The 12,483-nt window shown below is 38.6% G+C and overlaps 1 protein-coding gene across 5 annotated transcripts in view; it reads left to right on the forward strand.

Moving 5' to 3' along the window:
- The window catches only part of Fbxw4 (F-box and WD repeat domain containing 4), an 82,887-nt gene that overhangs the window by 7,456 nt on the left and 62,948 nt on the right, over positions 1–12,483 (forward strand). The gene's annotated exons all lie outside the window — the stretch shown is intronic.

Here is a 12,483-nt window from a genome sequence, read left to right on the forward strand (position 1 = left end):
GAATCATAGGAGTTAGAGATGGAAAAGACATTTGGGGTCAGCCAGTTCATCCCTCCGCCTTCTCCTACCCCTGATTCCAAACCATTCCTTACATTATATTTTCTCCCCTGACTCTTGTACAGTTTTCACGGTCTTCACTCAACTCCAGCCGTCACCTTTGGGGAATGATGCTGGACGTTCTTCCAGTTTCTCCTCAGCAAGGAGAGATTGCCTGTGCCCCAGTTGACATTCGTGAACTTCTTTGTTGGTGGTCTCAGCTGAGAGGCTGGAAAGGCTCGCTGGATGTCTTTCTGTTGCCTGGGGATGGAGCTTTTTTTTGACAAAGTTGAAGAGCATTAGTGTATGATGACACCAGGCAAGGGGTAAAGGCTCGGGGTTTAGGGGAGCCACACCTGAATTTATTTCTAGACTTTTGTTTTCAAGTCTCAGTTTGAAGGAGGTTTGTGTGTGCAGCATGGGAACAGGTGGGCAGAGGCAACAGAATTACATTGAGTAGGAGTTTGATAGGAAGCCTCAAATTGGTGGATTAAACAAAGAAATTAAAAAAAAAAACTAATCTTACGAAGTAGTAGAGAACTGTTTCTAGAAGTCCATGCCAGGGAAGAAATAGAGTGGTGGCTTCAACTTTGACTAAACTGAGGAAAACAGATGAGTTGGAGACAGGTATTTTGGGCTGGGGACACTGTTGTCTTTGTGGTCCCCCTGAAAGTAGAGAAAGAGAAGTCTTATGCTCACTGGCTATGTGGTTTGGAAGGGGGAATGGTCATTTTTAGAGGCAGCTTTGGAGGGATACCCCAAACTCCCTCCTCTTGTTCCAGCAGCTGTTGGGAGCAGTGCGAAGGGGGTATTATATTTCTTCTGGTAACTCTGCCAAGAATGAGAGGAAATCCACAATCTGTGGGGTTTTGAGGGGGATGGGAATGGGGTGGCAGGTGATGGGACAGGGAAATTAAATTGTTTTAGAGTAAATATATTGAGATACTTTTCCTGGAAAGCTAGTTCACTGAAAGGAATGGCATTTCCCCTACTTACTAACTGTAATGAGTTCCTCTCTTTAGTAAAAGGGAAATAATCTTAGTGCTTCTTTTTCTTTCTTCCCTGTTGTCCCAGCTTTGACCTCCAATTTCTTTGAATTTCCTTTAGAATGTCCATATTGAAAAGGTGAATTAAGATTCAGACTTGGATAGTATGTGCTCAAGGAGGGGGCCCCCTCCAGAAGTGTGTTCTGGGGAAAACCCAGTTTGACTTCATTGTAGTGGCCTAGAAACTGGAGATGCGAATACTGGTTGGTGGCATCTGGCTTATGTTCTTTCCATCCCTTCATCTAGGCTGGGAGAACACCAGGGATTTTGAAGTCTGCCATTTGGGTTCAGACCCTGTTTGGGTGATTAATATGGAATACAGCTTTAAGATTAAAAACAATAAAAAACAAACCCTAGGAAGCAGAGTAGTGTAATTATTCCTCACATTTCAGATGTGGAATCCAGGGAAAAGTCATTCTGAAGGTAAGAGAAGAAAGTCTCCCTCTGAGTTGAATTGTACCTAATTCATGACTTGGAGGGAGGCCTGTTCTCACACACACACACACACACACACACACACACACACTCACAAAATAGTGGCTTCTTTCTTGCTGTTGTTTATTCTCAGAAAGTGCTGTCTTAGCAGTAAATGCTGTGTGACTGTATCCCCTCTCTTGGGGACCACAGTGCCCATTGGCAAATTCAGGGCACTGAGAAGTCCCATAATACAGGGACCTATTTAATTTTGTTTCAACCAGCTTTGTCCAAACTGTTTTGACCATAAATTTTTCCTCTTGCTTAATATTTTGCAGAACACACAGTACCTTGCAAATTATAGAACCTGACCAATGGTAGGAAGAAATGAAGGTGAACATGGCTCAACTGTAAATCCTAAGCTCCCACACCTAAGGACCTAGGTTATGCTTCTGAAACTACTTTGGACAGCTTTGATATTTGTCTGCCTTATTAAGATATTTTATCTGGCCGGGTATGGTGGCACACTTCTGAAATCCCAGTTACTTGGGAAGCAGGAGGATTGCCAGTTTCAGGTCAGCCTAGGCAAACACACTATCTGAAAAAACAAAAAACAAAAAAGGCTGAGTACATGACTCAAGTGGTAGAGTGAAGCCCTGGGTTCTGGGTTCAATCCCCAGTACTGAAAAAAAAAAAAAGAAAGAAAACAAAAAAAAATGCTTACAAAAATAAAATTTACTAAACACTCTTGTTAGGCACTGGCGATGTGGCTCAAGTGATAGAGTGCCTGCTTTGCAAGCACAGAGTCCTGAGTTCAAACCCCAGTCCCACAAAAAAAAAAATTTACTAAAAATGCTTGGATTCCTTCCCTTGAGCCTCTGTAGCATAAGAATTTGGAGGCTTAAGTTGATTTTTTTTCTCTTTTTTTGGGGGGAGGATGGTGAACTGGGGTTTGAACTCAGGGCCTTGTGCTTGTTAGGCAAGTACTTTGCCACTTGAGCCACACTCCAATCCATTTTGGTCTGGTTATTTTAGAGATGGAGTCTTGTAGACTAATTGTCTGGGCTGGCTGATCTCAGCCTCCCAAGTAGCTAGGTTACAGGCTTGAGTCACCAATGCCCAGCCCCCAGCCCTTTTTTGATTTAGTTATTTTTCAGGTAAGGTCTCATGTTTTTTTTGCCCAGAGCTGGTCTCAGACAATATCCTCCTACCTGTGGCCTCCCATCACCATGCTTTAGCTTATTGATTGAGATGGGGGGGGGGTCTCAGTAACTTTTTACCTGAGCTAGCCTTGAACCTTGATCTCCTAATCTCTGCCACCTTAAGTAGTTGGGGTTATAGGCATGAGCTACTGTGGCTTGCTTAGATTGAATTTTTTTTTTTTTTTGTGGTATTGGGGGCTTGAACTCAGGGCCTACACCTTAAGCCACTCTACCAGCCCTTTTTGTGTTAGGTATTTTCGAGATAGGTTCTCACGAACTATTTGCCTAGGCTGACTTTGAACCTTGATCCTTCTTATCTCTGCCTCCTGAGTAGTTAGGAGTACAGACATGAGCCACTGGTGATGAAGATGTGATATGTTGACAGTATTCCTTTTTAGGATAAGTCTTTGGAGCTACAGGTGTTGGAAGCGTGACTTGCTGAAGGGAGAATCATAGACTCTTGCTTAAGGAGTTACTAAGCACCACCACCACACCTGGCTCTCCTTTCTTTTTAAAAAAAGCAAGTTTTAGAAAACTGAAAACCCTGTCCAACATTATTTACACTCAGCTGGGTACTGGTGGACCACGCATGTAGTCCTAGCTACTCAGGAGGCAGAGATCCAGAGGATCATGATTTGAAGCCAAACTGGGCAAATAGTTCACAAGACCCTATCCACACAAAGGGGGCTGGTGGAGTGGCTCAAGGTGTAGGCCCAGAGTTCAAGCCCCAGTACTGCAAAAAAAAAAAAAAACAAAACCACAAAAACTTACGCTCCTCAGTTGTTCCTCTGGATATTTATTGTTTGAATAGAACTATTTATTGCCATTGTTCCCTTACATCTTTTTGAGGTAAAGTTCATAGTATTCCTACAAACCTGTGATCATCTTATTTGTAACAAATTGTATCATGGGTCACACTGTGTCTTCTAGAAATTCTCCTAAAAGTTTGGATTGTTGAATGAAAAAATATATTCTATAAAGTGTTTAAAATCTGATGGCACACAGAGTCTGGTTTTCCTCATGTACCATTGCTCTGCAGAATGCTGGTTGAGAGCTCCTTTTAGAAACGGTTTAAGACTTGATCAGGTGGAACTCATGACTGAATTAAAAAAATAAGACACATAGCTGTGAAGGTTAGTGATGCCTGGGTTTATGGTGGGCCCAATCTGAGTTCAGACAACATGGAGAGGAATGTTTGCAGGAGTCAGAGAAGTAGAGGCTTCAGATGGGTTTTAAAGAGTGGGTGAATTTGACTAGTCCCTGAAGGGACGCAAGCTTTGTCAGGGACTGAGTAGGTTGGTGTTGGCAGTGTAGGGGAGGGTTTGGGTAAGGAATGAATGTGGAAGAGAGGCTTGGCTGTAGTCCAGTTGCATAGTGTGGGGCATTGCGTGTGAGTTTGATGGATAAAGTGGGGCCCTTTGAGGGGAGGTGTGGGTCAACCCCGTCAGCTCCATGCCATACTCTGCATGGTCCTGTTCTCATGCTGGCATGTTTCCTACAGTTTCACTTCACCTTAGGGTTGGGGCTGCTCCTTGGAAGAATGGTTAGTATCTGATTGAATGATTTTTTCGTTGATATTTTTAGAACCTTAATTGTAGACCTCTGCTGCTGAGGCTGTTGGCAGATTTAATGTAGTAGAAATATAAATGACTGCTTAAATACTTATATAACCCAATTCTTAGTATTGATAGAACTGGTAGGTACTGGTAATAGAGGGAAAATCTGCTTCCATGAGAAGAAGTTTTAAAGAAATAAAGAAATGATGTTACAATCTCAAGCCCCCAAATAATCATTTTTCATAGTCTTTGCCCCCTCCCTGGCACCGTGCCTCCTTCCTGATCTACATTTGCACTCTCCTTCCTTGAGTTCCAAGTCAGCAGGCAGTTCGGTTTATAACAGTCATGCCAGTCATGCAGTTAGGCAGTGGCGGTGGCATCAAGGGGGAATGGGGCTTCAAGATGAGGCAGGGAGGGAAATTGACCCATGTTCTACGAGTTTTCTGATCTTAGAGATTATGTAGATTTAAGATCTCTCTGATATACTCACAGTTCTCCTCCCTTCCCCCTAGCCATTATTCTTCAGACTAGGTTTATTTATTTGCTTTTGGTTTTGGGGTGTGAGCAAGGAGAGGGGAAATGAAAGGGCATTCTAGATAACTGCCTGGATTGATTTCTGTCCCTCTGGACTCACTTGCCAAGATTTTAAGGGGCCAGATAGCTAACTGCGGGTGCGTGTTGTATTGTTTTTGTTTAAAATAGGTCATGCACCCGGGAATGCAGTCAAACTCTAATGGTGACTAAGTGCCGGAAAGCTGAGAGGGAGGGGGCCAAGTGGAAAAATGAGCCTGAGGCAAGAGGAGGAGGGCTGGGAAAATGGCAGTTCAGCCAAGCCAGTGGTCCAGATTAGAGATTCCTCTGTGCATTAACAGCCATAGGAAAGTTTAATTACAGGGCACTAATCATTTTTTTGGGGGAGCACCCTCACTTTACATCAGTAACTATATGAGAGAACTGGCCAGCCAGAGGCCATTTTAAGGATGGGGGCAAGGTCCTTATTGAATTCCAAGGGGCATCTGCTCCTGTCCTCTAGTGCACTTTTCTTTTGCCCCCTGGTTCTGCTGACTCCCCTTGACTGCACAGAGATAGATGGCTACAGGAGGGGAGATAACCTGTTTTCAGAGAAAGAAGATATTTAAATAATTCTTGATTTTTTTAGGGGCTGAAGCTAATAAAAAAAAAATATATGAGTCAAGTAAACTAACCATCAAAGAGAATTGGACAAAAGGGATGAAAAAGTTAAGGTGCTTTTAACAAAGTGGTACTTTCTCAAGCCAAAGCCAAATGGAACAATTTTTTTTTTTTTAAAGTCAAAATTTGATTTGAGGGACCACAGCCAAGTAGTTGATTATGGGTTCACCTTGGGAGAGGATGCCTGCTCTTGCTGTTTGGTAGCAGCTTCTAAAGTTCAACTTTGAAAGTTTTGTTTCTGTGATCAAGCCCTCAGGGGAGTGTCTTGACCCTTAGTAAAGTGTTGCCAAATGGCAGTTAAGTGACCAGAGAGATGAGAGAAATGTCTTAATTCTAATTCAGGAAATAGGTCAATTCTTTTCTACTTGGTTTCTTCCTGCTGTGATCTAGAATATTCCATTTTTAGTTTCACCTCCACCTGTTAATCAAGAGGAGTGTGTAACTACAAACCATTTCTTTTACATCTGGGAGGGATATGCAGATAAAAGCTGGCAGGGCAGCACCTGCTTTTTCAGTTTAAGGTTAATTCTTTTGGTCCATCCTGTTAACTGTCTTTTTCTGTCCTCCGTTCTCTCTCCACCTAGTGGTGTAGGTTGCTCTCTAGTAATGTGAAACCAGGGGCCACATTCACCTAATGGGAGAATTCAGTAAAAGGTTTTGGCCTTAACATACCTGTGTCCACTCCTACCCATTCAGCCTGAAAGATGAAATGTTTGATATCAGAGGAAAAATTTCTAAGAGTTAAGACTAAATTAATTAGAGAAGCATGATTATTAGCTTAAGCTTTAGTGATAACATCATTGATGGATATTAACTACTACATATTTTGTGTTTATGCAAAAATAATTCACCTTTTTGTAGTGGTTTATAATTTATACAGTATTTTAGGTGTCATCTTTAAAACACTACAGTTGTGTGGCATATTGTCCTTAATTCATAAGTGAAGAAAAATGGACAGTTAAAGAAGTTAGTTACTTGAAATTGCATACTGTATAACTGGGTTACAGATTCCAGTTTCTTTTCTATAATTTTAATCTGTTTAGTTGAAGGTGAATAAAAAGACATAAATATCAACAATTCTGTGATATACTAAAAAAATTGTTCACTTTCTAAAGCACCAGCATTTATTTATGGAAACAGTTTTATATAGTGTCCCCTACCTCTACCTTTATGATAATTTATCTTAGTTTTAAAATTATTGCCTCTTGCTACACAGTAATTTCCAAAATAGTTTGCAGTCTTCACATTTGTCGCTTCCAGTGGCAATATATTCCATTGCATTAATATAACGTTCTCCCCATAGACAGACCATTGGGCTTTTTTCAGATTTTAGCTCTAGTATATACTTGAAGCTATAAAATATAAAATATATTTTTTATATATATTTTGAAGTATTTCTTTGTGATATAATGCTTAAATAGGAATGCTAGATCAGAAGCTATCATTTAATGATTTTGTATTAGAATTTCTTTCTCAAAGACCATACCAGTTGAACATGTTACTAGCAATATGTAACCAAACCCAAACACTTTATAAAACTAGAGGTGACACTTTAAGATTTGTTTTAATGTGCCTGTCTGTAAACTAGTGTTGGGGGATTTTTTTCCCCATGTTTAATTGTGTGAATATCCCGTAACTGTTCTTAGCCTCTGCTGGACGTAGATGGCAAGGTATTATCTTAAAAGATTTTTATCAGCTTCCTAAAAGTTTTTGAGATGAAACTTGTGTCTATAATGTTATTCTGCTTTCATTTGTATTTTATTTATTTATTTTTTTATTTATTGTGCTTCTGGGGTTTGAACTCAGGGCCTACACCTTGAGCCACTCCACCAGCCCTTTTTTGTAAAGGTTTTTTTGAGATAGGGTCTCTCAAACTATTTGCCCTGGCTGGCTTTGAACCACTCCTGATCTCTGCCTCCTGAGAAGCTAGGATTGCAGGTATGAGCTACTGGTGCCCGGGTATTGCTTTCATTTTAATCTCTTTTTTTCCTCTGTGCAGTATTTCAAATTTAATAAGATTAAACTTGAGTGATTTATAACTGATATATTTGTATTGCTTGTATAATAATCAGGAATGGATCTGCAGTCTTCATTGGAATATATATATTTAATTTTCTTCTAGTTAAACTATTTTAAATTGACTTTCTTTAGAAAAATCATTGTAGTATTAGATGGCAATCTAAATCAGTTTTTTTTCTTTATTGATGTCCAGTTTTATCAACAGCATTTGTTATTATTACTATTATTTTTTTTATGGTACTGGGGTTTGAACTCAGAGCCTATACCTTGAGCCACTACATCAGTCCTTTGTGTGTGTGTGTGTGTGTGTGTGTGTGTGTGTGTGAGTGAGAGAGATGGGTTTTTTCGAGGTAGGGTTTCAAGAACTATTTGTCCAGGCTGGCTTTGAACTGTGATCCTCCTGAATAGCTAGGATTACAGGCGTGAGCCACTGGCTCCCTGCTAACAGCATTTATTGTTATTATTATTATTATTATTATTGGTGCTGGGATTGAACTGATGGCATTGTGCTCTACTTCTGAGTCAACCCCTAATATTTTAAGGAATATTTCTCTCTTTACTAAATATTATGTTGTAAAAAAATTAGGAAATACATAAGTAGGAAGTACATAAACTACGAAGAAAATAAAGACAACTAACATTGGCTTTCCAGAGTTAACCATTACTAATTTAGAGTATACCCTCCCAATGTTCTTTTCAAGCATGTTTATTCTATTTCCCTTTCTCCCTTCTTTCTAATAAAGTTAGGAATATGTTATAGAAACCCAACAGCACTAATTAAGTAGTGACTTCTTTACTTAGTTTAAAATTAAATTTTATTTTGTTAATTATATATTAAATTCGTATCAGTTCGAGTCATTTCTGATATGAACTGGACATGGTGGTGCATGCCTGTAATTGTAGTCCTCAGGGGGCTAAAACAGGAGCATCTCAAGTTTGAGGCCAGCCTGGGCTAGATAGCAAGTTCCAGGTAATCCTGGGGTACATGGTAAGAACATGTCTCATCAAACAAAAAAAAAAAAAGTAGAGACAGTTGTTTATTGCCTATTTCAGATATCTTGTTGTTGAACAGAACTAGGAATACAGGAAGTATAATTGCTTTACCAACAAACACTTGTTGATGGGCGTGAGGCATTGGTAAGTGTAACAGTGCCTTCACATTTTAAGTACCATGTTAACTGTTGGTCAAGTAAATTACATTTGGAATCATGTGCCACTGGTGTCCGGCTCTAAATTATTTTTATGTAGTATTCAACTATATTAGCTAAACCCTATTTACTATGTTGAAAAAATTTTTAGTAGTAGAGGTTGAAATAAAATATATTTCAAGTTAACCTTCTTTTAGCCAGAAAAACCTTCCTTAAACATTTCACATTATTTGAAGTATTTCAAAAGATTGACATGAAATCATAGATATAAAAAATTTTAACTGTATATATGAGTAAAACACTATAAGTTGAAAAGAAAATGATAAATTGGAAAAAAGTTTACAGCTGAATATATAAAAAATCTTTCTAAACTAACAAAATAGATATCATGAATCTAATTGGAAGTTTAGACAAAGGTTGTAAACAAGTTAATCTATTTCTAAGAAGAAATGCTAATGACTTCTAAACACAATCTTTTTCATAATTCAAAAAAATACATGAACTGGGTATGGTGGTACACATCTGTAATTCTAGCACTAACGTGCTGAGGCAGGAGGGTTATGAGTTTGAGGCCAGCCTGGGTTACATAGCAACATCCTATTTCAAAAAAAAGATCAACCAAGGTAGGCACTATAACTCATGCCTGTAATCCCAGCTACTTGAAAGGCAGAGGTTCAAGGCCAACCCTGGGCAAAAAGTGAGATCCTATCTGAAAAGTAACTTGAAGGCAAAAAGGACTGGAAGTATGGCTCAAGTGGTAGAGCTGTTGCCAGTCTCTGAGTTTAAATCCTAGTGCTGCCAAACAAATAAACAAGACAAACAGACAAACAAACAAACCAAAAACCCCAAACTAACAAAACCATGTTTAAACAGCAGGGAGGAAGAATTTTTCACTTCTTAGAATTACAGAGATAAAAGGAAAATTTAATAAGTGTTAAGATCATGAAAAACAAGAAAGACTGAAAACTGCTATGGGCCAGAGGAGACTAAGGAACGTGATGACTGAATACAGCATGCAGTCTTAGACTGGATCCTGGGGCAGAAAAAGACTGACCAAAACCTGGAGTTTGTTAATAACGTATCAGTGTTAAGCTCTTAGTTTTGACAAATGTACCATGGTTATGTAAGATCTTAACATTAGGGGAAAGCTGAGTGGAGTGTGTGTGGGAGGAGGGAGAGTTGACACAGGTGTAGGAGAACGACTTAACTCACTTTTGCATTGTTAATCTTTCATATTATAAATCTGTTTTTAAAAAACCTTGTACATTCATTACTTTATTAACCAAAAATAATTATTCCATGCAAATAAGTAAGGCCAGAAAGCAAAATATTGTTTATCTAGCAATTAGATATCTTTCTGCCTGCCTAAATCATCCTTGGTAAGTTGTCCATTAGAGGCTTGGAAATGAGACTTGCTTGTTGGCTTTTAGTAAAGGGTGGTAGATATGAAGGTATAATTAGAGGCAAGGAGAAATGTGTCTCTTCCCTTGGCCAGTGTCTCTTTAGGCAGACATGGTAGTTATCACTGTGTGTCCCAAGCAGTGTACCTTGTATTGTCAAATGGAGTATGCCTTGGAGACAGGGGAGACAGTGGCTAACAGAATTTTCAAATTCTTGCCAATGGTTTCAGAATTCTGCCTAAAGTTGGACTGTCAAAGAGCTTTGAGTGGTCTCCCTATCCACCCACCCTAAACTATGCCATTCTTCCTTCTGGTGTGCATCCTTAACTCTTGCTGCTGTAACCTTTCTCCAAGAAACTTACCATTTACACTCCCTAGTCAATATTTTTTTGATGAAAAATTTTAAACATATAGAAAAGTTCAATGAATTGTACAATAAACATTTGTATATTTACCACCTAGATTCTATAATTATTTGGCTATATTTGCTTAATTGTGCATTTCAAAGTAAGTTACAGATACCAGTATACTTTACCCCTAAACGCTTGAGTGTGCATGCATTTCATTGACTACAGTACATTTTTTTTTAAATAAATTTTTTATTAGGGTATATTCATTATACGGGAGAGAGTCATAGTGACAATTCCAATTAGACTTATATTGTACATTATTTACATTGCCTCTATTGTCTTTCCCCTGATCCCCTTGCCAGTCTACAGTGTCTTTGTGGATTTTTGGGGGTTTCTTTTGGTGGTACTGGGGTTTGAATTCAGGGCCCCATGCTTGCTAGGCAGGTGTTCTACCATTTAGCAATGCCTACACTTTAGTTTGTGAATTTTTTATTTTTATTTTTTTTTGTTTTTGTGAATTTTTTAAAAAGAAAAATTTAAACAGTAAATTTATATTTAGGTAAAATTTATATTTGAATAAAAAAACCTTTTTTTTTTTTTTTTTGTGGAACTGGGTTTTAAACTCAGGACTTTATGCTGACAAAGCAGGTGCTGTACCACTTGAACCATACCTATAGTCCAGTTTGCTCTGATTATTTTGGAGATGAGGATGCAGTCTTTTGAACTATTTGCCCTTGGGTCTTGCTGTGTAGTTCAGGATGGCCTGTAACTCTTTATGTAGCCTCAACTGGCCTCAAACTCACAGGCCCCCTTCCTCAGCCTTCCAAGTGCTGGAATTCCAGACCTGCATCACTGTGCCTGGCTTGTTTGATGCATTTTTGACAGATGCATGCAAGTCTGTAGAAACCGAAGTCCTTCAAGATTTAGATACAGACAATTACCCCACTAAGTTTCCACATGTTCCTCTCAGTCAGTCCCTGTCCCCACCCTGGCATTAGTCACTGTTCGGATTTTTTTTTTCATCAGAGGTTAGTTAACCCTTTTCTCAAGTTCATGTAAATGAAATTTAATGTAAGGTTTCCTTCCTGCAGCTTAATGTTTTGTGGTTTGTCCGCATTACTGTGTATATCAGTACTTCTTTTAATTGCTGAGTGGTATATATGAACATACCACAGTGTTTTTATTCATTCTCCTGTTAATGGATGTCTGGGCTCTTTACAGCTTTTAGCCATTATAACTAAAGTTCCCTATGAGCGTTCTTGTATCTTTGTGTACATATGCTCTTGTCTTGGGTACTTGTTAGGCCATAGGGTAGGTGTATGTTTAGATTTATAATAAATTGCCAGATCTCACCCCACAGTGGTTGTACCATTTTGCTTTCCTGCCACCAATGTAGGAAATTCCTTATTGATCTTTAAAAATATATGAACAGATATATAAAAGGATGAGATTTCTGTCCCTGCAGTTTCTTTAGCAGGTTGCCTGTGATATGTATAATATTCTGGTTTGAATGCTTAGTAATAAAATTGCTTTTTTTTCTTCTTCTAAAAAATAAATTAAAATGTATTAACAGAGCTGTGTGTGGTGGCACATGCCTATAATCCCAGCTACTCAGGAGACAGAGGTAGGAAGATCTAGTTCAAGGCTACCCCAGCAAAGTTAGTGAGACCCTATTTCAAAAACTTAAAAAAACAAAAGGGCCAGGGACCCAGCTGAAGTGGAGGCCCTGAGTTCAACTCCTAGTATCACCAAAAAAAAAAAAAAAATATATATATATATATATATATATATATAGATAGATAGATAGATATAGATATAGATCTCTCTATATATACATATAATATATATATTTCTATATCTATCTATCTATCTATCAACAGAGTCTGGGAGTGGTGGCACACATCTGTAATCCCAGCATTTGAGAGACTGAGGCAAGAGGATATTGAATTCAAGGTCAGCCTGGGCTATATAATGAGACCCTGTCTTAAAAAAAATATATATGTATGTAGTATGTGTGTGTATGTATATGTACAGTTTACACACACACACACACACACAGAAGATTTCTTCATTTTGATACAAGCCCTATGTCTGATATACATTTCCTCCAGGTGTAGCTTA

This window comes from Castor canadensis, chromosome 7 (genome assembly GCF_047511655.1).
Source record: "Castor canadensis chromosome 7, mCasCan1.hap1v2, whole genome shotgun sequence".
Taxonomy (NCBI): domain Eukaryota; kingdom Metazoa; phylum Chordata; class Mammalia; order Rodentia; family Castoridae; genus Castor; species Castor canadensis.